Genomic DNA, 21059 nt, shown 5'->3' with positions numbered 1-21059 from the left:
ACCTACACCACACCAGGGCATTAGTTGCTATTGAGGCCAATTACACCACACCAGGGTCTTTGGCTCTTGCTCAGGCCACTTACACCACACCAGGGCCTGTGGCAGTGGCTGAGGCCACTTACACCACACCAGGGCCTGTGGCTCTGGCTGAGGCCACTTACACCACACCAGGGCCTGTGGCTGCTGGCTGAGGCCACTTACACCACACCAGGGCCTGTGGCTGCTGGCTGAGGCCACTTACACCACACCAGGGCCTGTGGCTGCTGGCTGAGGCCACTTACACCACACCAGTGCCTGTGGCTTCTGGCTGAGGCCACTTACACCACACCAGGGCCTGTGGCTCTTGCTCAGGCCACTCACATCACACCAGGCCCTGCGCTTCTGGCCGAGGCCATCTTCACCAAACCAGGCCCTGTGCTGCTAGCTGTGGCCATGTACAACACACCAGGCCCTGTGCTGGTTCCTGAGGCCATCTTCAACAATCCATGGCCTGTGCTGTTAGATAAATGCTAAACTGAGCCTTTGGGTTAGGGTATTATGCAAACATGCAGGTATGGTTAAAGGATTGTCTTCGTAACTTCAGGTACTTGCCACCTAATCAGTTGAATCCATAAATTGAGACATTGTGCTGGGGCCAGCAGCTTACGGCCATACCACCCTGAGCACGCCCGACCTCGTCTGATCTCGGAAGCTAAGCAGGGCTGGGCTTGGTTTGTACTTGGATGGGAGACTACCTGGTGCTGTAAGCCTTTCATTTTCATGTCATTGAACCGCTTTTGATCCAGAGAAGGGGTGTATTAAAAGACCAAAAGCAGCTGCCCATTAATGATGGCACATTAACGACATTGCTTTTGGCTGTTTTACAATGTCTTGTGCTGCTAGCTGATGCCACCTACACCACACCAGGGCCTGAGTGACCGGCTGGGGCCACTTACACCACATCAGGGCCTGTGGCTGCTGGCTGAGGCCACTTACACCACACCAGGGCCTGTGGCTGCTGGCTGAGGCCACTTACACCACACCAGGGCATTAGTTGCTATTGAGGCCAATTACACCACACCAGGGTCTGTGGCTCTTGCTCAGGCCACTTACACCACACCAGGGCCTGTGGCACTGGCTGAGGCCACTTACACCGCACCAGGGCCTGTGGCTGCTGGCTGAGGCCACTTACACCACACCAGGGCCTGTGGCTGCTGGCTGAGGTCACTTACACCACACCAGGGCCTGTGGCTGCTGGCTGAGGGCACTTACACCACACCAGTGCCTGTGGCTTCTGGCTGAGGCCACTTACACCACACCAGGGCCTGTGGCTCTTGCTCAGGCCACTTACACCACACCAGGGCCTGTGCTGCTGGCTGAGGCCACTTACACCACACCAGGGCCTGTGGCTGCTGGCTGAGGCCACTTACACCACACCAGGGCCTGTGGCTGCTGGCTGAGGGCACTTACACCACACCAGTGCCTGTGGCTGCTGGCTGAGGCCACTTACACCACACCAGGGCATTAGTTGCTATTGAGGCCCCTTACACCACACCAGGGCCTGTGGCACTGGCTGAGGCCACTTACACCACACCAGGGCCTGTGGCTGCTGGCTGAGGCCACCTACACCACACCAGGGCATTAGTTGCTATTGAGGCCAATTACACCACACCAGGGTCTGTGGCTCTTGCTCAGGCCACTTACACCACACCAGGGCCTGTGGCACTGGCTGAGGCCACTTACACTACACCAGGGCCTGTGGCTCTGGCTGAGGCCACTTACACCACACCAGGGCCTGTGGCTGCTGGCTGAGGCCACTTACACCACACCAGGGCCTGTGGCTGCTGGCTGAGGCCACTTACACCACACCAGGGCCTGTGGCTGCTGGCTGAGGCCACTTACACCACACCAGGGCCTGTGGCTCTTGCTCAGGCCACTTACACCACACCAGGGCCTGTGGCACTGGCTGAGGCCACTTACACCGCACCAGGGCCTGTGGCTCTGGCTGAGGCCACTTACACCACACCAGGGCCTGTGGCTGCTGGCTGAGGCCACTTACACCACACCAGGGCCTGTGGCTGCTGGCTGAGGCCACTTACACCACACCAGGGCCTGTGGCTGCTGGCTGAGGCCACTTACACCACACCAGTGCCTGTGGCTTCTGGCTGAGGCCACTTACACCACACCAGGGCCTGTGGCTCTTGCTCAGGCCACTCACATCACACCAGGCCCTGCGCTTCTGGCCGAGGCCATCTTCACCAAACCAGGCCCTGTGCTGCTAGCTGTGGCCATGTACAACACACCAGGCCCTGTGCTGGTTCCTGAGGCCATCTTCAACAATCCAGGGCCTGTGCTGTTAGATAAATGCTAAACTGAGCCTTTGGGTTAGGGTATTATGCAAACATGCAGGTATGGTTAAAGGATTGTCTTCGTAACTTCAGGTACTTGCCACCTAATCAGTTGAATCCATAAATTGAGACATTGTGCTGGGGCCAGCAGCTTACGGCCATACCACCCTGAGCACGCCCGACCTCGTCTGATCTCGGAAGCTAAGCAGGGCTGGGCTTGGTTAGTACTTGGATGGGAGACCGCCTGGGAATACCTGGTGCTGTAAGCCTTTCATTTTCATGCCATTGAACCGCTTTTGATCCAGAGAAGGGGTGTATTAAAAGACCAAAAGCAGCTGCCCATTAATGAGGGCACATTAACGACATTGCTTTTGGCTGTTTTCCAATGTCTTGTGCTGCTAGCTGATGCCACCTACACCACACCAGGGCCTGAGTGACCAGCTGGGGCCACGTACACCACATCAGGGCCTGTGGCTGCTGGCTGAGGCCACTTACACCACACCAGGGCCTGTGGCTGCTGGCTGAGGCCACTTACACCACACCAGGGCCTGTGGCTGCTGGCTGAGGCCACCTACACCACACCAGGGCCTTAGTTGCTATTGAGGCCAATTACACCACAACAGGGTCTGTGGCTCTTGCTCAGGCCACTTGCACCACACCAGGGCCTGTGGCACTGGCTGAGGCCACTTACACCACACCAGGACCTGTGGCTCTGGCTGAGGCCACTTACACCACACCAGGGCCTGTGGCTGCTGGCTGAGGCCACCTACACCACACCAGGGCCTTAGTTGCTATTGAGGCCAATTACACCACAACAGGGTCTGTGGCTCTTGCTCAGGCCACTTACACCACACCAGGGCCTGTGGCACTGGCTGAGGCCACTTACACCACACCAGGACCTGTGGCTCTGGCTGAGGCCACTTACACCACACCAGGGCCTGTGGCTGCTGGCTGAGGCCACTTACACCACACCAGGGCCTGTGGCTGCTGGCTGAGGCCACTTACACCACACCAGGGCCTGTGGCTGCTGGCTGAGGCCACTTACACCACACCAGGGCCTGTGGCTGCTGGCTGAGGCCACTTACACCACACCAGGGCCTGTGGCACTGGCTGAGGCCACTTACACCACACCAGGACCTGTGGCTCTGGCTGAGGCCACTTACACCACACCCGGACCTGTGGCTCTGGCTGAGGCCACTTACACCACACCAGGGCCTGTGGCTGCTGGCTGAGGCCACTTACACCACACCAGGGCATTAGTTGCTATTGAGGCCACTTACACCACACCAGGGCCTGTGGCTGCTGGCTGAGGCCACTTACACCACACCAGGGCCTGTGGCTGCTGGCTGAGGCCACTTACACCACACCAGGGCATTAGTTGCTATTGAGGCCAATTACACCACACCAGGGTCTGTGGCACTGGCTGAGGCCACTTACACCACACCAGGGCCTGTGGCTGCTGGCTGAGGCCACTTACACCACACCAGGGCCTGTGGCTGCTGGCTGAGGTCACTTACACCACACCAGGGCATTAGTTGCTATTGAGGCCCCTTACACCACACCAGTGCCTGTGGCTTCTGGCTGAGGCCACTTACACCACACCAGGGCCTGTGGCTCTTGCTCAGGCCACTTACACCACACCAGGGCCTGTGGCTGCTGGCTGAGGCCACTTACACCACACCAGGGCCTGTGGCTGCTGGCTGAGGCCACTTACACCACACCAGGGCATAAGTTGCTATTGAGGCCACTTACACCACACCAGGGCCTGTGGCACTGGCTGAGGCCACTTACACCACACCAGGGCCTGTGGCTCTGGCTGAGGCCACTTACACCACACCAGGGCCTGTGGCTGCTGGCTGAGGCCACTTACACCACACCAGGGCCTGTGGCTGCTGGCTGAGGCCACTTACACCACACCAGGGCCTGTGGCTGCTGGCTGAGGCCACTTACACCACACCAGTGCCTGTGGCTTCTGGCTGAGGCCACTTACACCACACCAGGGCCTGTGGCTCTTGCTCAGGCCACTCACATCACACCAGGCCCTGCGCTTCTGGCCGAGGCCATCTTCACCAAACCAGGCCCTGTGCTGCTAGCTGTGGCCATGTACAACACACCAGGCCCTGTGCTGGTTCCTGAGGCCATCTTCAACAATCCATGGCCTGTGCTGTTAGATAAATGCTAAACTGAGCCTTTGGGTTAGGGTATTATGCAAACATGCAGGTATGGTTAAAGGATTGTCTTCGTAACTTCAGGTACTTGCCACCTAATCAGTTGAATCCATAAATTGAGACATTGTGCTGGGGCCAGCAGCTTACGGCCATACCACCCTGAGCACGCCCGACCTCGTCTGATCTCGGAAGCTAAGCAGGGCTGGGCTTGGTTAGTACTTGGATGGGAGACTACCTGGGAATACCTGGTGCTGTAAGCCTTTCATTTTCATGTCATTGAACCGCTTTTGATCCAGAGAAGGGGTGTATTAAAAGACCAAAAGCAGCTGCCCATTAATGAGGGCACATTAACGACATTGCTTTTGGCTGTTTTCCAATGTCTTGTGCTGCTAGCTGATGCCACCGACACCACACCAGGGCCTGAGTGACCGGCTGGGGCCACTTACACCACATCAGGGCCTGTGGCTGCTGGCTGAGGCCACTTACACCACACCAGGGCCTGTGGCTGCTGGCTGAGGCCACTTACACCACACCAGGGCATTAGTTGCTATTGAGGCCAATTACACCACACCAGGGTCTGTGGCTCTTGCTCAGGCCACTTACACCACACCAGGGCCTGTGGCACTGGCTGAGGCCACTTACACCACACCAGGGCCTGTGGCTGCTGGCTGAGGCCACCTACACCACACCAGGGCATTAGTTGCTATTGAGGCCAATTACACCACACCAGGGTCTGTGACTCTTGCTCAGGCCACTTACACCACACCAGGGCCTGTGGCACTGGCTGAGGCCACTTACACCACACCAGGGCCTGTGGCTGCTGGCTGAGGCCACTTACACCACACCAGGGCCTGTGGCTGCTGGCTGAGGTCACTTACACCACACCAGGGCCTGTGGCTGCTGGCTGAGGCCACTTACACCACACCAGGGCCTGTGGCTCTTGCTCAGGCCACTTACACCACACCAAGGCCTGTGGCTGCTGGCTGAGGCCACTTACACCACACCAGGGCCTGTGGCTCTTGCTCAGGCCACTTACACCACACCAGGGCCTGTGGCACTGGCTGAGGCCACTTACACCACACCAGTGCCTGTGGCTTCTGGCTGAGGCCACTTACACCACACCAGGGCCTGTGGCTCTTGCTCAGGCCACTTACACCACACCAAGGCCTGTGGCTGCTGGCTGAGGCCACTTACACCACACCAGGGCCTGTGGCTCTTGCTCAGGCCACTTACACCACACCAGGGCCTGTGGCACTGGCTGAGGCCACTTACACCACACCAGGGCCTGTGGCTGCTGGCTGAGGCCACCTACACCACACCAGGGCATTAGTTGCTATTGAGGCCAATTACACCACACCAGGGTCTGTGACTCTTGCTCAGGCCACTTACACCACACCAGGGCCTGTGGCACTGGCTGAGGCCACTTACACCACACCAGGGCCTGTGGCTGCTGGCTGAGGCCACTTACACCACACCAGGGCCTGTGGCTGCTGGCTGAGGTCACTTACACCACACCAGGGCCTGTGGCTGCTGGCTGAGGGCACTTACACCACACCAGTGCCTGTGGCTTCTGGCTGAGGCCACTTACACCACACCAGGGCCTGTGGCTGCTGGCTCAGGCCACTTACACCACACCAGGGCCTGTGGCTGCTGGCTGAGGCCACTTACACCACACCAGGGCCTGTGGCTGCTGGCTGAGGCCACTTACACCACACCAGTGCCTGTGGCTGCTGGCTGAGGCCACTTACACCACACCAGGGCATTAGTTGCTAATGAGGCCCCTTACACCACACCAGGGCCTGTGGCACTGGCTGAGGCCACTTACACCACACCAGGGCCTGTGGCTGCTGGCTGAGGCCACATACACCACAACAGGGCATTAGTTGCTATTGAGGCCAATTACACCACACCAGGGTCTGTGGCTCTTGCTCAGGCCACTTACACCACACCAGGGCCTGTGGCACTGGCTGAGGCCACTTACACTACACCAGGGCCTGTGGCTCTGGCTGAGGCCACTTACACCACACCAGGGCCTGTGGCTGCTGGCTGAGGCCACTTACACCACACCAGGGCCTGTGGCTGCTGGCTGAGGCCACTTACACCACACCAGGGCCTGTGGCTGCTGGCTGAGGCCACTTACACCACACCAGGGCCTGTGGCTACTGGCTGAGGCCACTTACACCACACCAGTGCCTGTGGCTTCTGGCTGAGGCCACTTACACCACACCAGGGCCTGTGGCTCTTGCTCAGGCCACTCACATCACACCAGGCCCTGCGCTTCTGGCCGAGGCCATCTTCACCAAACCAGGCCCTGTGCTGCTAGCTGTGGCCATGTACAACACACCAGGCCCTGTGCTGGTTCCTGAGGCCATCTTCAACAATCCAGGGCCTGTGCTGTTAGATAAATGCTAAACTGAGCCTTTGGGTTAGGGTATTATGCAAACATGCAGGTATGGTTAAAGGATTGTCTTCGTAACTTCAGGTACTTGCCACCTAATCAGTTGAATCCATAAATTGAGACATTGTGCTGGGGCCAGCAGCTTACGGCCATACCACCCTGAGCATGCCCGACCTCGTCTGATCTCGGAAGCTAAACAGGGCTGGGCTTGGTTAGTACTTGGATGGGAGACTACCTGGGAATACCTGGTGCTGTAAGCCTTTCATTTTCATGTCATTGAACCGCTTTTGATCCAGAGAAGGGGTGTATTAAAAGACCAAAAGCAGCTGCCCATTAATGAGGGCACATTAACGACATTGATTTTGGCTCTTTTCCAATGTCTTGTGCTGCTAGCTGATGCCACCTACACCACACCAGGGCCTGAGTGACCGGCTGGGGCCACTTACACCACATCAGGGCCTGTGGCTGCAGGCTGAGGCCACCTACACCACACCAGGGCATTAGTTGCTATTGAGGCCAATTACACCACACCAGGGTCTGTGACTCTTGCTCAGGCCACTTACACCACACCAGGGCCTGTGGCACTGGCTGAGGCCACTTACACCACACCAGGGCCTGTGGCTGCTGGCTGAGGCCACTTACACCACACCAGGGCCTGTGGCTGCTGGCTGAGGTCACTTACACCACACCAGGGCCTGTGGCTGCTGGCTGAGGGCACTTACACCACACCAGTGCCTGTGGCTTCTGGCTGAGGCGACTTACACCACACCAGGGCCTGTGGCTCTTGCTCAGGCCACTTACACCACACCAGGGCCTGTGGCTGCTGGCTGAGGCCACTTACACCACACCAGGGCCTGTGGCTCTTGCTCAGGCCACTTACACCACACCAGGGCCTGTGGCACTGGCTGAGGCCACTTACACCACACCAGGGCCTGTGGCTGCTGGCTGAGGCCACCTACACCACACCAGGGCATTAGTTGCTATTGAGGCCAATTACACCACACCAGGGTCTGTGACTCTTGCTCAGGCCACTTACACCACACCAGGGCCTGTGGCACTGGCTGAGGCCACTTACACCACACCAGGGCCTGTGGCTGCTGGCTGAGGCCACTTACACCACACCAGGGCCTGTGGCTGCTGGCTGAGGTCACTTACACCACACCAGGGCCTGTGGCTGCTGGCTGAGGGCACTTACACCACACCAGTGCCTGTGGCTTCTGGCTGAGGCCACTTACACCACACCAGGGCCTGTGGCTGCTGGCTCAGGCCACTTACACCACACCAGGGCCTGTGGCTGCTGGCTGAGGCCACTTACACCACACCAGTGCCTGTGGCTGCTGGCTGAGGCCACTTACACCACACCAGTGCCTGTGGCTGCTGGCTGAGGCCACTTACACCACACCAGTGCCTGTGGCTGCTGGCTGAGGCCACTTACACCACACCAGGGCCTGTGGCTGCTGGCTGAGGCCACCTACACCACACCAGGGCATTAGTTGCTATTGAGGCCACTTACACCACACCAGGGTCTGTGGCTCTTGCTCAGGCCACTTACACCACACCAGGGCCTGTGGCACTGGCTGAGGCCACTTACACTACACCAGGGCCTGTGGCTCTGGCTGAGGCCACTTACACCACACCAGGGCCTGTGGCTGCTGGCTGAGGCCACTTACACCACACCAGGGCCTGTGGCTGCTGGCTGAGGCCACTTACACCACACCAGGGCCTGTGGCTGCTGGCTGAGGCCACTTACACCACACCAGGGCCTGTGGCTGCTGGCTGAGGCCACTTACACCACACCAGTGCCTGTGGCTTCTGGCTGAGGCCACTTACACCACACCAGGGCCTGTGGCTCTTGCTCAGGCCACTCACATCACACCAGGCCCTGCGCTTCTGGCCGAGGCCATCTTCACCAAACCAGGCCCTGTGTTGCTAGCTGTGGCCATGTACAACACACCAGGCCCTGTGCTGGTTCCTGAGGCCATCTTCAACAATCCAGGGCCTGTGCTGTTAGATAAATGCTAAACTGAGCCTTTGGGTTAGGGTATTATGCAAACATGCAGGTATGGTTAAAGGATTGTCTTCGTAACTTCAGGTACTTGCCACCTAATCAGTTGAATCCATAAATTGAGACATTGTGCTGGGGCCAGCAGCTTACGGCCATACCACCCTGAGCATGCCCGACCTCGTCTGATCTCGGAAGCTAAGCAGGGCTGGGCTTGGTTAGTACTTGGATGGGAGACTACCTGGGAATACCTGGTGCTGTAAGCCTTTCATTTTCATGTCATTGAACCGCTTTTGATCCAGAGAAGGGGTGTATTAAAAGACCAAAAGCAGCTGCCCATTAATGAGGGCACATTAACGACATTGATTTTGGCTCTTTTCCAATGTCTTGTGCTGCTAGCTGATGCCACCTACACCACACCAGGGCCTGAGTGACCGGCTGGGGCCACTTACACCACATCAGGGCCTGTGGCTGCTGGCTGAGGCCACCTACACCACACCAGGGCATTAGTTGCTATTGAGGCCAATTACACCACACCAGGGTCTGTGACTCTTGCTCAGGCCACTTACACCACACCAGGGCCTGTGGCACTGGCTGAGGCCACTTACACCACACCAGGGCCTGTGGCTGCTGGCTGAGGCCACTTACACCACACCAGGGCCTGTGGCTGCTGGCTGAGGTCACTTACACCACACCAGGGCCTGTGGCTGCTGGCTGAGGGCACTTACACCACACCAGTGCCTGTGGCTTCTGGCTGAGGCCACTTACACCACACCAGGGCCTGTGGCTCTTGCTCAGGCCACTTACACCACACCAGGGCCTGTGGCTGCTGGCTGAGGCCACCTACACCACACCAGGGCCTGTGGCTCTTGCTCAGGCCACTTACACCACACCAGGGCCTGTGGCACTGGCTGAGGCCACTTACACCACACCAGGGCCTGTGGCTGCTGGCTGAGGCCACCTACACCACACCAGGGCCTTAGTTGCTATTGAGGCCAATTACACCACAACAGGGTCTGTGGCTCTTGCTCAGGCCACTTACACCACACCAGGGCCTGTGGCACTGGCTGAGGCCACTTACACCACACCAGGACCTGTGGCTCTGGCTGAGGCCACTTACACCACACCAGGGCCTGTGGCTGCTGGCTGAGGCCACTTACACCACACCAGGGCCTGTGGCTGCTGGCTGAGGCCACTTACACCACACCAGGGCCTGTGGCTGCTGGCTGAGGCCACTTACACCACACCAGGGCCTGTGGCACTGGCTGAGGCCACTTACACCACACCAGGACCTGTGGCTCTGGCTGAGGCCACTTACACCACACCCGGACCTGTGGCTCTGGCTGAGGCCACTTACACCACACCAGGGCCTGTGGCTGCTGGCTGAGGCCACTTACACCACACCAGGGCATTAGTTGCTATTGAGGCCACTTACACCACACCAGGGCCTGTGGCTGCTGGCTGAGGCCACCTACACCACACCAGGGCATTAGTTGCTATTGAGGCCAATTACACCACACCAGGGTCTGTGGCTCTTGCTCAGGCCACTTACACCACACCAGGGCCTGTGGCACTGGCTGAGGCCACTTACACCACACCAGGACCTGTGGCTCTGGCTGAGGCCAATTACACCACACCAGGGCCTGTGGCTGCTGGCTGAGGCCACTTACACCACACCAGGGCCTGTGGCTTCTGGCTGAGGCCACTTACACCACACCAGGGCCTGTGGCACTGGCTGAGGCCACTTACACCACACCAGGACCTGTGGCTCTGGCTGAGGCCACTTACACCACACCAGGGCCTGTGGCTGCTGGCTGAGGCCACTTACACCACACCAGGGCCTGTGGCTGCTGGCTGAGGCCACTTACACCACACCAGGGCCTGTGGCTGCTGGCTGAGGCCACTTACACCACACCAGTGCCTGTGGCTTCTGGCTCAGGCCACTCACATCACACCAGGCCCTGTGCTGCTAGCTGTGGCCATGTACAACACACCAGGCCCTGTGCTGGTTCCTGAGGCCATCTTCAACAATCCAGGGCCTGTGCTGTTAGATAAATGCTAAACTGAGCCTTTGGGTTAGGGTATTATGCAAACATGCAGGTATGGTTAAAGGATTGTCTTCGTAACTTCAGGTACTTGCCACCTAATCAGTTGAATCCATAAATTGAGACATTGTGCTGGGGCCAGCAGCTTACGGCCATACCACCCTGAGCACGCCCGACCTCGTCTGATCTCGGAAGCTAAGCAGGGCTGGGCTTGGTTAGTACTTGGATGGGAGACTACCTGGGAATACCTGGTGCTGTAAGCCTTTCATTTTCATGTCATTGAACCGCTTTTGATCCAGAGAAGGGGTGTATTAAAAGACCAAAAGCAGCTGCCCATTAATGAGGGCACATTAACGACATTGCTTTTGGCTGTTTTCCAATGTCTTGTGCTGCTAGCTGATGCCACCTACACCACACCAGGGCCTGAGTGACCGGCTGGGGCCACTTACACCACATCAGGGCCTGTGGCTGCTGGCTGAGGCCACTTACACCACACCAGGGCCTGTGGCAGCTGGCTGAGGCCACTTACACCACACCAGGGCATTAGTTGCTATTGAGGCCAATTACACCACACCAGGGTCTGTGGCTGCTGGCTGAGGCCACTTACACCACACCAGGGCCTGTGGCTGCTGGCTGAGGCCACTTACACCACACCAGGGCCTGTGGCTGCTGGCTGAGGTCACTTACACCACACCAGGGCATTAGTTGCTATTGAGGCCCCTTACACCACACCAGGACCTGTGGCTCTGGCTGAGGCCACTTACACCACACCAGGGCCTGTGGCTGCTGGCTGAGGCCACTTACACCACACCAGGGCATTAGTTGCTATTGAGGCCACTTACACCACACCAGGGCCTGTGGCTGCTGGCTGAGGCCACCTACACCACACCAGGGCATTAGTTGCTATTGAGGCCAATTACACCACACCAGGGTCTGTGGCTCTTGCTCAGGCCACTTACACCACACCAGGGCCTGTGGCACTGGCTGAGGCCACTTACACCACACCAGGACCTGTGGCTCTGGCTGAGGCCAATTACACCACACCAGGGCCTGTGGCTGCTGGCTGAGGCCACTTACACCACACCAGGGCCTGTGGCTTCTGGCTGAGGCCACTTACACCACACCAGGGCCTGTGGCACTGGCTGAGGCCACTTACACCACACCAGGACCTGTGGCTCTGGCTGAGGCCACTTACACCACACCAGGGCCTGTGGCTGCTGGCTGAGGCCACTTACACCACACCAGGGCCTGTGGCTGCTGGCTGAGGCCACTTACACCACACCAGGGCCTGTGGCTGCTGGCTGAGGCCACTTACACCACACCAGTGCCTGTGGCTTCTGGCCGAGGCCACTCACATCACACCAGGCCCTGTGCTGCTAGCTGTGGCCATGTACAACACACCAGGCCCTGTGCTGGTTCCTGAGGCCATCTTCAACAATCCAGGGCCTGTGCTGTTAGATAAATGCTAAACTGAGCCTTTGGGTTAGGGTATTATGCAAACATGCAGGTATGGTTAAAGGATTGTCTTCGTAACTTCAGGTACTTGCCACCTAATCAGTTGAATCCATAAATTGAGACATTGTGCTGGGGCCAGCAGCTTACGGCCATACCACCCTGAGCACGCCCGACCTCGTCTGATCTCGGAAGCTAAGCAGGGCTGGGCTTGGTTAGTACTTGGATGGGAGACTACCTGGGAATACCTGGTGCTGTAAGCCTTTCATTTTCATGTCATTGAACCGCTTTTGATCCAGAGAAGGGGTGTATTAAAAGACCAAAAGCAGCTGCCCATTAATGAGGGCACATTAACGACATTGCTTTTGGCTGTTTTCCAATGTCTTGTGCTGCTAGCTGATGCCACCTACACCACACCAGGGCCTGAGTGACCGGCTGGGGCCACTTACACCACATCAGGGCCTGTGGCTGCTGGCTGAGGCCACTTACACCACACCAGGGCCTGTGGCTGCTGGCTGAGGCCACTTACACCACACCAGGGCATTAGTTGCTATTGAGGCCAATTACACCACACCAGGGTCTGTGGCACTGGCTGAGGCCACTTACACCACACCAGGGCCTGTGGCTGCTGGCTGAGGCCACTTACACCACACCAGGGCCTGTGGCTGCTGGCTGAGGTCACTTACACCACACCAGGGCATTAGTTGCTATTGAGGCCCCTTACACCACACCAGTGCCTGTGGCTTCTGGCTGAGGCCACTTACACCACACCAGGGCCTGTGGCTCTTGCTCAGGCCACTTACACCACACCAGGGCCTGTGGCTGCTGGCTGAGGCCACTTACACCACACCAGGGCCTGTGGCTGCTGGCTGAGGCCACTTACACCACACCAGGGCATTAGTTGCTATTGAGGCCACTTACACCACACCAGGGCCTGTGGCTGCTGGCTGAGGCCACTTACACCACACCAGGGCATAAGTTGCTATTGAGGCCAATTACACCACACCAGGGTCTTTGGCTCTTGCTCAGGCCACTTACACCACACCAGGGCCTGTGGCACTGGCTGAGGCCACTTACACCACACCAGGGCCTGTGGCTCTGGCTGAGGCCACTTACACCACACCAGGGCCTGTGGCTGCTGGCTGAGGCCACTTACACCACACCAGGGCCTGTGGCTGCTGGCTGAGGCCACTTACACCACACCAGGGCCTGTGGCTGCTGGCTGAGGCCACTTACACCACACCAGGGCATTAGTTGCTATTGAGGCCAATTACACCACACCAGGGTCTGTGGCTCTTGCTCAGGCCACTTACACCACACCAGGGCCTGTGGCACTGGCTGAGGCCACTTACACCACACCAGGGCCTGTGGCTGCTGGCTGAGGCCACTTACACCACACCAGGGCCTGTGGCTGCTGGCTGAGGTCACTTACACCACACCAGGGCCTGTGGCTGCTGGCTGAGGGCACTTACACCACACCAGTGCCTGTGGCTTCTGGCTGAGGCCACTTACACCACACCAGGGCCTGTGGCTCTTGCTCAGGCCACTTACACCACACCAAGGCCTGTGGCTGCTGGCTGAGGCCACTTACACCACACCAGGGCCTGTGGCTCTTGCTCAGGCCACTTACACCACACCAGGGCCTGTGGCACTGGCTGAGGCCACTTACACCACACCAGGGCCTGTGGCTGCTGGCTGAGGCCACCTACACCACACCAGGGCATTAGTTGCTATTGAGGCCAATTACACCACACCAGGGTCTGTGACTCTTGCTCAGGCCACTTACACCACACCAGGGCCTGTGGCACTGGCTGAGGCCACTTACACCACACCAGGGCCTGTGGCTGCTGGCTGAGGCCACTTACACCACACCAGGGCCTGTGGCTGCTGGCTGAGGTCACTTACACCACACCAGGGCCTGTGGCTGCTGGCTGAGGGCACTTACACCACACCAGTGCCTGTGGCTTCTGGCTGAGGCCACTTACACCACACCAGGGCCTGTGGCTGCTGGCTCAGGCCACTTACACCACACCAGGGCCTGTGGCTGCTGGCTGAGGCCACTTACACCACACCAGGGCCTGTGGCTGCTGGCTGAGGCCACTTACACCACACCAGTGCCTGTGGCTGCTGGCTGAGGCCACTTACACCACACCAGGGCATTAGTTGCTATTGAGGCCCCTTACACCACACCAGGGCCTGTGGCACTGGCTGAGGCCACTTACACCACACCAGGGCCTGTGGCTGCTGGCTGAGGCCACATACACCACAACAGGGCATTAGTTGCTATTGAGGCCAATTACACCACACCAGGGTCTGTGGCTCTTGCTCAGGCCACTTACACCACACCAGGGCCTGTGGCACTGGCTGAGGCCACTTACACTACACCAGGGCCTGTGGCTCTGGCTGAGGCCACTTACACCACACCAGGGCCTGTGGCTGCTGGCTGAGGCCACTTACACCACACCAGGGCCTGTGGCTGCTGGCTGAGGCCACTTACACCACACCAGGGCCTGTGGCTGCTGGCTGAGGCCACTTACACCACACCAGGTCCTGTGGCTGCTGGCTGAGGCCACTTACACCACACCAGTGCCTGTGGCTTCTGGCTGAGGCCACTTACACCACACCAGGGCCTGTGGCTCTTGCTCAGGCCACTCACATCACACCAGGCCCTGCGCTTCTGGCCGAGGCCATCTTCACCAAACCAGGCCCTGTGCTGCTAGCTGTGGCCATGTACAACACACCAGGCCCTGTGCTGGTTCCTGAGGCCATCTTCAACAATCCAGGGCCTGTGCTGTTAGATAAATGCTAAACTGAGCCTTTGGGTTAGGGTATTATGCAAACATGCAGGTATGGTTAAAGGATTGTCTTCGTAACTTCAGGTACTTGCCACCTAATCAGTTGAATCCATAAATTGAGACATTGTGCTGGGGCCAGCAGCTTACGGCCATACCACCCTGAGCATGCCCGACCTCGTCTGATCTCGGAAGCTAAACAGGGCTGGGCTTGGTTAGTACTTGGATGGGAGACTACCTGGGAATACCTGGTGCTGTAAGCCTTTCATTTTCATGTCATTGAACCGCTTTTGATCCAGAGAAGGGGTGTATTAAAAGACCAAAAGCAGCTGCCCATTAATGAGGGCACATTAACGACATTGATTTTGGCTCTTTTCCAATGTCTTGTGCTGCTAGCTGATGCCACCTACACCACACCAGGGCCTGAGTGACCGGCTGGGGCCACTTACACCACATCAGGGCCTGTGGCTGCAGGCTGAGGCCACCTACACCACACCAGGGCATTAGTTGCTATTGAGGCCAATTACACCACACCAGGGTCTGTGACTCTTGCTCAGGCCACTTACACCACACCAGGGCCTGTGGCACTGGCTGAGGCCACTTACACCACACCAGGGCCTGTGGCTGCTGGCTGAGGCCACTTACACCACACCAGGGCCTGTGGCTGCTGGCTGAGGTCACTTACACCACACCAGGGCCTGTGGCTGCTGGCTGAGGGCACTTACACCACACCAGTGCCTGTGGCTTCTGGCTGAGGCCACTTACACTACACCAGGGCCTGTGGCTCTTGCTCAGGCCACTTACACCACACCAGGGCCTGTGGCTGCTGGCTGAGGCCACTTACACCACACCAGGGCCTGTGGCTCTTGCTCAGGCCACTTACACCACACCAGGGCCTGTGGCACTGGCTGAGGCCACTTACACCACACCAGGGCCTGTGGCTGCTGGCTGAGGCCACCTACACCACACCAGGGCATTAGTTGCTATTGAGGCCAATTACACCACACCAGGGTCTGTGACTCTTGCTCAGGCCACTTACACCACACCAGGGCCTGTGGCACTGGCTGAGGCCACTTACACCACACCAGGGCCTGTGGCTGCTGGCTGAGGCCACTTACACCACACCAGGGCCTGTGGCTGCTGGCTGAGGTCACTTACACCACACCAGGGCCTGTGGCTGCTGGCTGAGGGCACTTACACCACACCAGTGCCTGTGGCTTCTGGCTGAGGCCACATACACCACACCAGGGCCTGTGGCTGCTGGCTCAGGCCACTTACACCACACCAGGGCCTGTGGCTGCTGGCTGAGGCCACTACACCACACCAGGGCCTGTGGCTGCTGGCTGAGGCCACTTACACCACACCAGTGCCTGTGGCTGCTGGCTGAGGCCACTTACACCACACCAGGGCATTAGTTGCTATTGAGGCCACTTACACCACATCAGGGCCTTTGGCACTGGCTGAGGCCACTTACACCACACCAGGGCCTGTGGCTGCTGGCTGAGGCCACCTACACCACACCAGGGCATTAGTTGCTATTGAGGCCCCTTATACAACACCGGGGCCTGTGGCACTGGCTGAGGCCACTTACACCACACCAGGGCCTGTGGCTGCTGGCTGAGGCCACCTACACCACACCAGGGCATTAGTTGCTATTGAGGCCAATTACACCACACCAGGGTCTGTGGCTCTTGCTCAGGCCACTTACACCCCACCAGGGCCTGTGGCACTGGTTGAGGCCACTTACACTATACCAGGGCCTGTGGCTCTGGCTGAGGCCACTTACACCACACCAGGGCCTGTGGCTGCTGGCTGAGGCCACTTACACCACACCAGGGCCTGTGGCTGCTGGCTGAGGCCACTTACACCACACCAGGGCCTGTGGCTGCTGGCTGAGGCCACTTACACCACACCAGGGCCTGTGGCTGCTGGCTGAGGCCACTTACACCACACCAGGGCCTGTGGCTGCTGGCTGAGGCCACTTACACCACACCAGTGCCTGTGGCTTCTGGCTGAGGCCACTTACACCACACCAGGGCCTGTGGCTCTTGCTCAGGCCAGTCACATCACACCAGGCCCTGCGCTTCTCGCCGAGGCCATCTTCACCAAACCAGGCCCTGTGCTTCTTGCTGTGGCCATGTACAACACACCAGGCCCTGTGCTGGTTCCTGAGGCCATCTTCAACAATCCAGGGCCTGTGCTGTTAGATAAATGCTAAACTGAGCCTTTGGGTTAGGGTATTATGCAAACATGCAGGTATGGTTAAAGGATTGTCTTCGTAACTTCAGGTACTTGCCACCTAATCTCTTGAATCCATAAATTGAGACATTGTGCTGGGGCCAGCAGCTTACGGCCATACCACCCTGAGCACGCCCGACCTCGTCTAATCTCGGAAGCTAAGCAGGGCTGGGCTTGGTTAGTACTTGGATGGGAGACTGCCTGGGAATACCTGGTGCTATAAGTCTTTCATTTTCATGTCATTGAACCGCTTTTGATCCAGAGAAGGGGTGTATTAAAAGACCAAAAGCAGCTGCCCATTAATGAGGGCACATTAACGACATTGCTTTTGGCTGTTTTCCAATGTCTTGTGCTGCTAGCTGATGCCACCTACACCACACCAGGGCCTGAGTGACCGGCTGAGGCCACTTACACCACATCAGGGCCTGTGGCTGCTGGCTGAGGCCACTTACACCACACCAGGGCCTGTGGCTGCTGGCTGAGGGCACTTACACCACACCAGGGCCTGTGGCTGCTGGCTGAGGCCACCTACACCACACCAGGGCCTGTGGCTGCTGGCTGAGGCCACTTACACCACACCAGTGCCTGTGGCTTCTGGCTGAGGCCACTTGCACCACACCAGGGCCTGTGGCTCTTGCTCAGGCCACTCACATCACACCAGGCCCTGCGCTTCTGGCCGAGGCCATCTTCACCAAACCAGGCCCTGTGCTGCTAGCTGTGGCCATGTACAACACACCAGGCCCTGTGCTGGTTCCTGAGGCCATCTTCAACAATCCAGGGCCTGTGCTGTTAGATAAATGCTAAACTGAGCCTTTGGGTTAGGGTATTATGCAAACATGCAGGTATGGTTAAAGGATTGTCTTCGTAACTTCAGGTACTTGCCACCTAATCAGTTGAATCCATAAATTGAGACATTGTGCTGGGGCCAGCAGCTTACGGCCATACCACCCTGAGCATGCCCGACCTCGTCTGATCTCGGAAGCTAAGCAGGGCTGGGCTTGGTTAGTATTTGGATGGGAGACTACCTGGGAATACCTGGTGCTGTAAGCCTTTCATTTTCATGTCATTGAACCGCTTTTGATCCAGAGAAGGGGTGTATTAAAAGACCAAAAGCAGCTGCCCATTAATGAGGGCACATTAACGACATTGCTTTTGGCTCTTTTCCAATGTCTTGTGCTGCTAGCTGATGCCGCCTACACCACACCAGGGCCTGAGTGACCGGCTGGGGCCACTTACACCACATCAGGGCCTGTGGCTGCTGGCTGAGGCCACTTACACCACACCAGGGCCTGTGGCTGCTGGCTGAGGGCACTTACACCACACCAGTGCCTGTGGCTTCTGGCTGAGGCCACTTACACCACACCAGGGCCTGTGGCTCTTGCTCAGGCCACTTACACCACACCAGGGCCTGTGGCACTGGCTGAGGCCACTTACACCACACCAGGGCCTGTGGCTGCTGGCTGAGGCCACCTACACCACACCAGGGCATTAGTTGCTATTGAGGCCAATTACACCACACCAGGGTCTGTGACTCTTGCTCAGGCCACTTACACCACACCAGGGCCTGTGGCACTGGCTGAGGCCACTTACACCACACCAGGGCCTGTGGCTGCTGGCTGAGGCCACTTACACCACACCAGGGCCTGTGGCTGCTGGCTGAGGTCACTTACACCACACCAGGGCCTGTGGCTGCTGGCTGAGGGCACTTACACCACACCAGTGCCTGTGGCTGCTGGCTGAGGCCACTTACACCACACCAGGGCATTAGTTGCTATTGAGGCCACTTACACCACACCAGGGTCTGTGGCTCTTGCTCAGGCCACTTACACCCCACCAGGGCCTGTGGCACTGGTTGAGGCCACTTACACTATACCAGGGCCTGTGGCTCTGGCTGAGGCCACTTACACCACACCAGGGCCTGTGGCTGCTGGCTGAGGCCACTTACACCACACCAGGGCCTGTGGCTGCTGGCTGAGGCCACTTACACCACACCAGGGCCTGTGGCTGCTGGCTGAGGCCACTTACACCACACCAGGGCCTGTGGCTGCTGGCTGAGGCCACTTACACCACACCAGTGCCTGTGGCTTCTGGCTGAGGCCACTTACACCACACCAGGGCCTGTGGCTCTTGCTCAGGCCAGTCACATCACACCAGGCCCTGCGCTTCTCGCCGAGGCCATCTTCACCAAACCAGGCCCTGTGCTTCTTGCTGTGGCCATGTACAACACACCAGGCCCTGTGCTGGTTCCTGAGGCCATCTTCAACAATCCAGGGCCTGTGCTGTTAGATAAATGCTAAACTGAGCCTTTGGGTTAGGGTATTATGCAAACATGCAGGTATGGTTAAAGGATTGTCTTCGTAACTTCAGGTACTTGCCACCTAATCAGTTGAATCCATAAATTGAGACATTGTGCTGGGGCCAGCAGCTTACGGCCATACCACCCTGAGCACGCCCGACCTCGTCTAATCTCGGAAGCTAAGCAGGGCTGGGCTTGGTTAGTACTTGGATGGGAGACTGCCTGGGAATACCTGGTGCTATAAGCCTTTCATTTTCATGTCATTGAACCGCTTTTGATCCAGAGAAGGGGTGTATTAAAAGACCAAAAGCAGCTGCCCATTAATGAGGGCACATTAACGACATTGCTTTTGGCTGTTTTCCAATGTCTTGTGCTGCTAGCTGATGCCACCTACACCACACCAGGGCCTGAGTGACCGGCTGGGGCCACTTACACCACATCAGGGCCTGTGGCTGCTGGATGAGGCCACTTACACCACACCAGGGCCTGTGGCTGCGGGCTGAGGCCACTTACACCACACCAGGGCATTAGTTGCTATTGAGGCCAATTACACCACACCAGGGTCTGTGGCTCTTGCTCAGGCCACTTACACCACACCAGGGCCTGGGGCTGCTGGCTGAGGCCACTTACACCACACCAGGGCCTGTGGCTGCTGGCTGAGGCCACCTACACCACACCAGGGCATTAGTTGCTATTGAGGCCAATTACACCACACCAGGGTCTGTGACTCTTGCTCAGGCCACTTACACCACACCAGGGCCTGTGGCACTGGCTGAGGCCACTTACACCACACCAGGGCCTGTGGCTGCTGGCTGAGGCCACTTACACCACACCATGGCCTGTGGCTGCTGGCTGAGGCCACTTACACCACACCAGGGCCTGTGGCTGCTGGCTGAGGCCACTTACACCAAACCAGGGCCTGTGGCTGCTGGCTGAGGGCACTTACACCACACCAGTGCCTGTGGCTCTTGCTCAGGCCACTTACACCACACCAGGGCCTGTGGCTGCTGGCTGAGGCCACTTACACCACACCAGGGCCTATGGCTGCTGGCTGAGGGCACTTACACCACACCAGTGCCTGTGGCTGTTGGCTGAGGCCACTTACACCACACCAGGGCATTAGTTGCTATTGAGGCCCCTTACACCACACCAGGGCCTGTGGCACTGGCTGAGGCCACTTACACCACACCAGGGCCTGTGGCTGCTGGCTGAGGCCACCTACACCAGACCAGGGCATTAGTTGCTATTGAGGCCAATTACACCACACCAGGGTCGGTGGCTCTTGCTCAGGCCACTTACACCACACCAGGGCCTGTGGCACTGGCTGAGGCCACTTACACC

The 21059-nt window shown here is 58.3% G+C and overlaps 8 non-coding genes and 3 pseudogenes across 8 annotated transcripts; all 11 read left to right on the top strand.

Annotated features, from left to right (window-relative positions):
* The first annotated feature begins 640 nt into the window (after positions 1-640).
* Positions 641-749, top strand: LOC145427464 (5S ribosomal RNA; annotated as a pseudogene).
* A 1728-nt stretch (positions 750-2477) lies between these two features.
* Positions 2478-2596, top strand: LOC145427531 (5S ribosomal RNA). Its single transcript, XR_013908073.1, has one exon. It is a non-coding gene; the product is annotated as a 5S ribosomal RNA (ribosomal RNA).
* A 2040-nt stretch (positions 2597-4636) lies between these two features.
* LOC145427562 (5S ribosomal RNA) lies at positions 4637-4755 on the top strand. The gene has a single exon (XR_013908104.1). It is a non-coding gene; the product is annotated as a 5S ribosomal RNA (ribosomal RNA).
* Positions 4756-7034: 2279 nt separating this feature from the next.
* On the top strand, positions 7035-7153 carry LOC145426887 (5S ribosomal RNA). Its single transcript, XR_013907608.1, has one exon. It is a non-coding gene; the product is annotated as a 5S ribosomal RNA (ribosomal RNA).
* A 1889-nt stretch (positions 7154-9042) lies between these two features.
* LOC145426675 (5S ribosomal RNA) lies at positions 9043-9161 on the top strand. The gene has a single exon (XR_013907386.1). It is a non-coding gene; the product is annotated as a 5S ribosomal RNA (ribosomal RNA).
* Positions 9162-11084: 1923 nt separating this feature from the next.
* Positions 11085-11203, top strand: LOC145427561 (5S ribosomal RNA). The gene has a single exon (XR_013908103.1). It is a non-coding gene; the product is annotated as a 5S ribosomal RNA (ribosomal RNA).
* A 1333-nt stretch (positions 11204-12536) lies between these two features.
* Positions 12537-12655, top strand: LOC145427560 (5S ribosomal RNA). The gene has a single exon (XR_013908102.1). It is a non-coding gene; the product is annotated as a 5S ribosomal RNA (ribosomal RNA).
* Positions 12656-15328: 2673 nt separating this feature from the next.
* On the top strand, positions 15329-15447 carry LOC145426886 (5S ribosomal RNA). Its single transcript, XR_013907607.1, has one exon. It is a non-coding gene; the product is annotated as a 5S ribosomal RNA (ribosomal RNA).
* A 2082-nt stretch (positions 15448-17529) lies between these two features.
* LOC145427372 (5S ribosomal RNA) lies at positions 17530-17648 on the top strand (annotated as a pseudogene).
* Positions 17649-18353: 705 nt separating this feature from the next.
* Positions 18354-18472, top strand: LOC145427109 (5S ribosomal RNA). The gene has a single exon (XR_013907833.1). It is a non-coding gene; the product is annotated as a 5S ribosomal RNA (ribosomal RNA).
* A 1374-nt stretch (positions 18473-19846) lies between these two features.
* LOC145427305 (5S ribosomal RNA) lies at positions 19847-19965 on the top strand (annotated as a pseudogene).
* Positions 19966-21059: the final 1094 nt, after the last annotated feature.

Source organism: Astatotilapia calliptera, chromosome 3 (genome assembly GCF_964374335.1).
Source record: "Astatotilapia calliptera chromosome 3, fAstCal68.1, whole genome shotgun sequence".
Lineage (NCBI taxonomy): Eukaryota > Metazoa > Chordata > Actinopteri > Cichliformes > Cichlidae > Astatotilapia > Astatotilapia calliptera.
The sequence above is the reverse complement of the archived record's forward strand: the minus strand, read 5'-3'. Positions and strand labels throughout refer to the sequence as shown.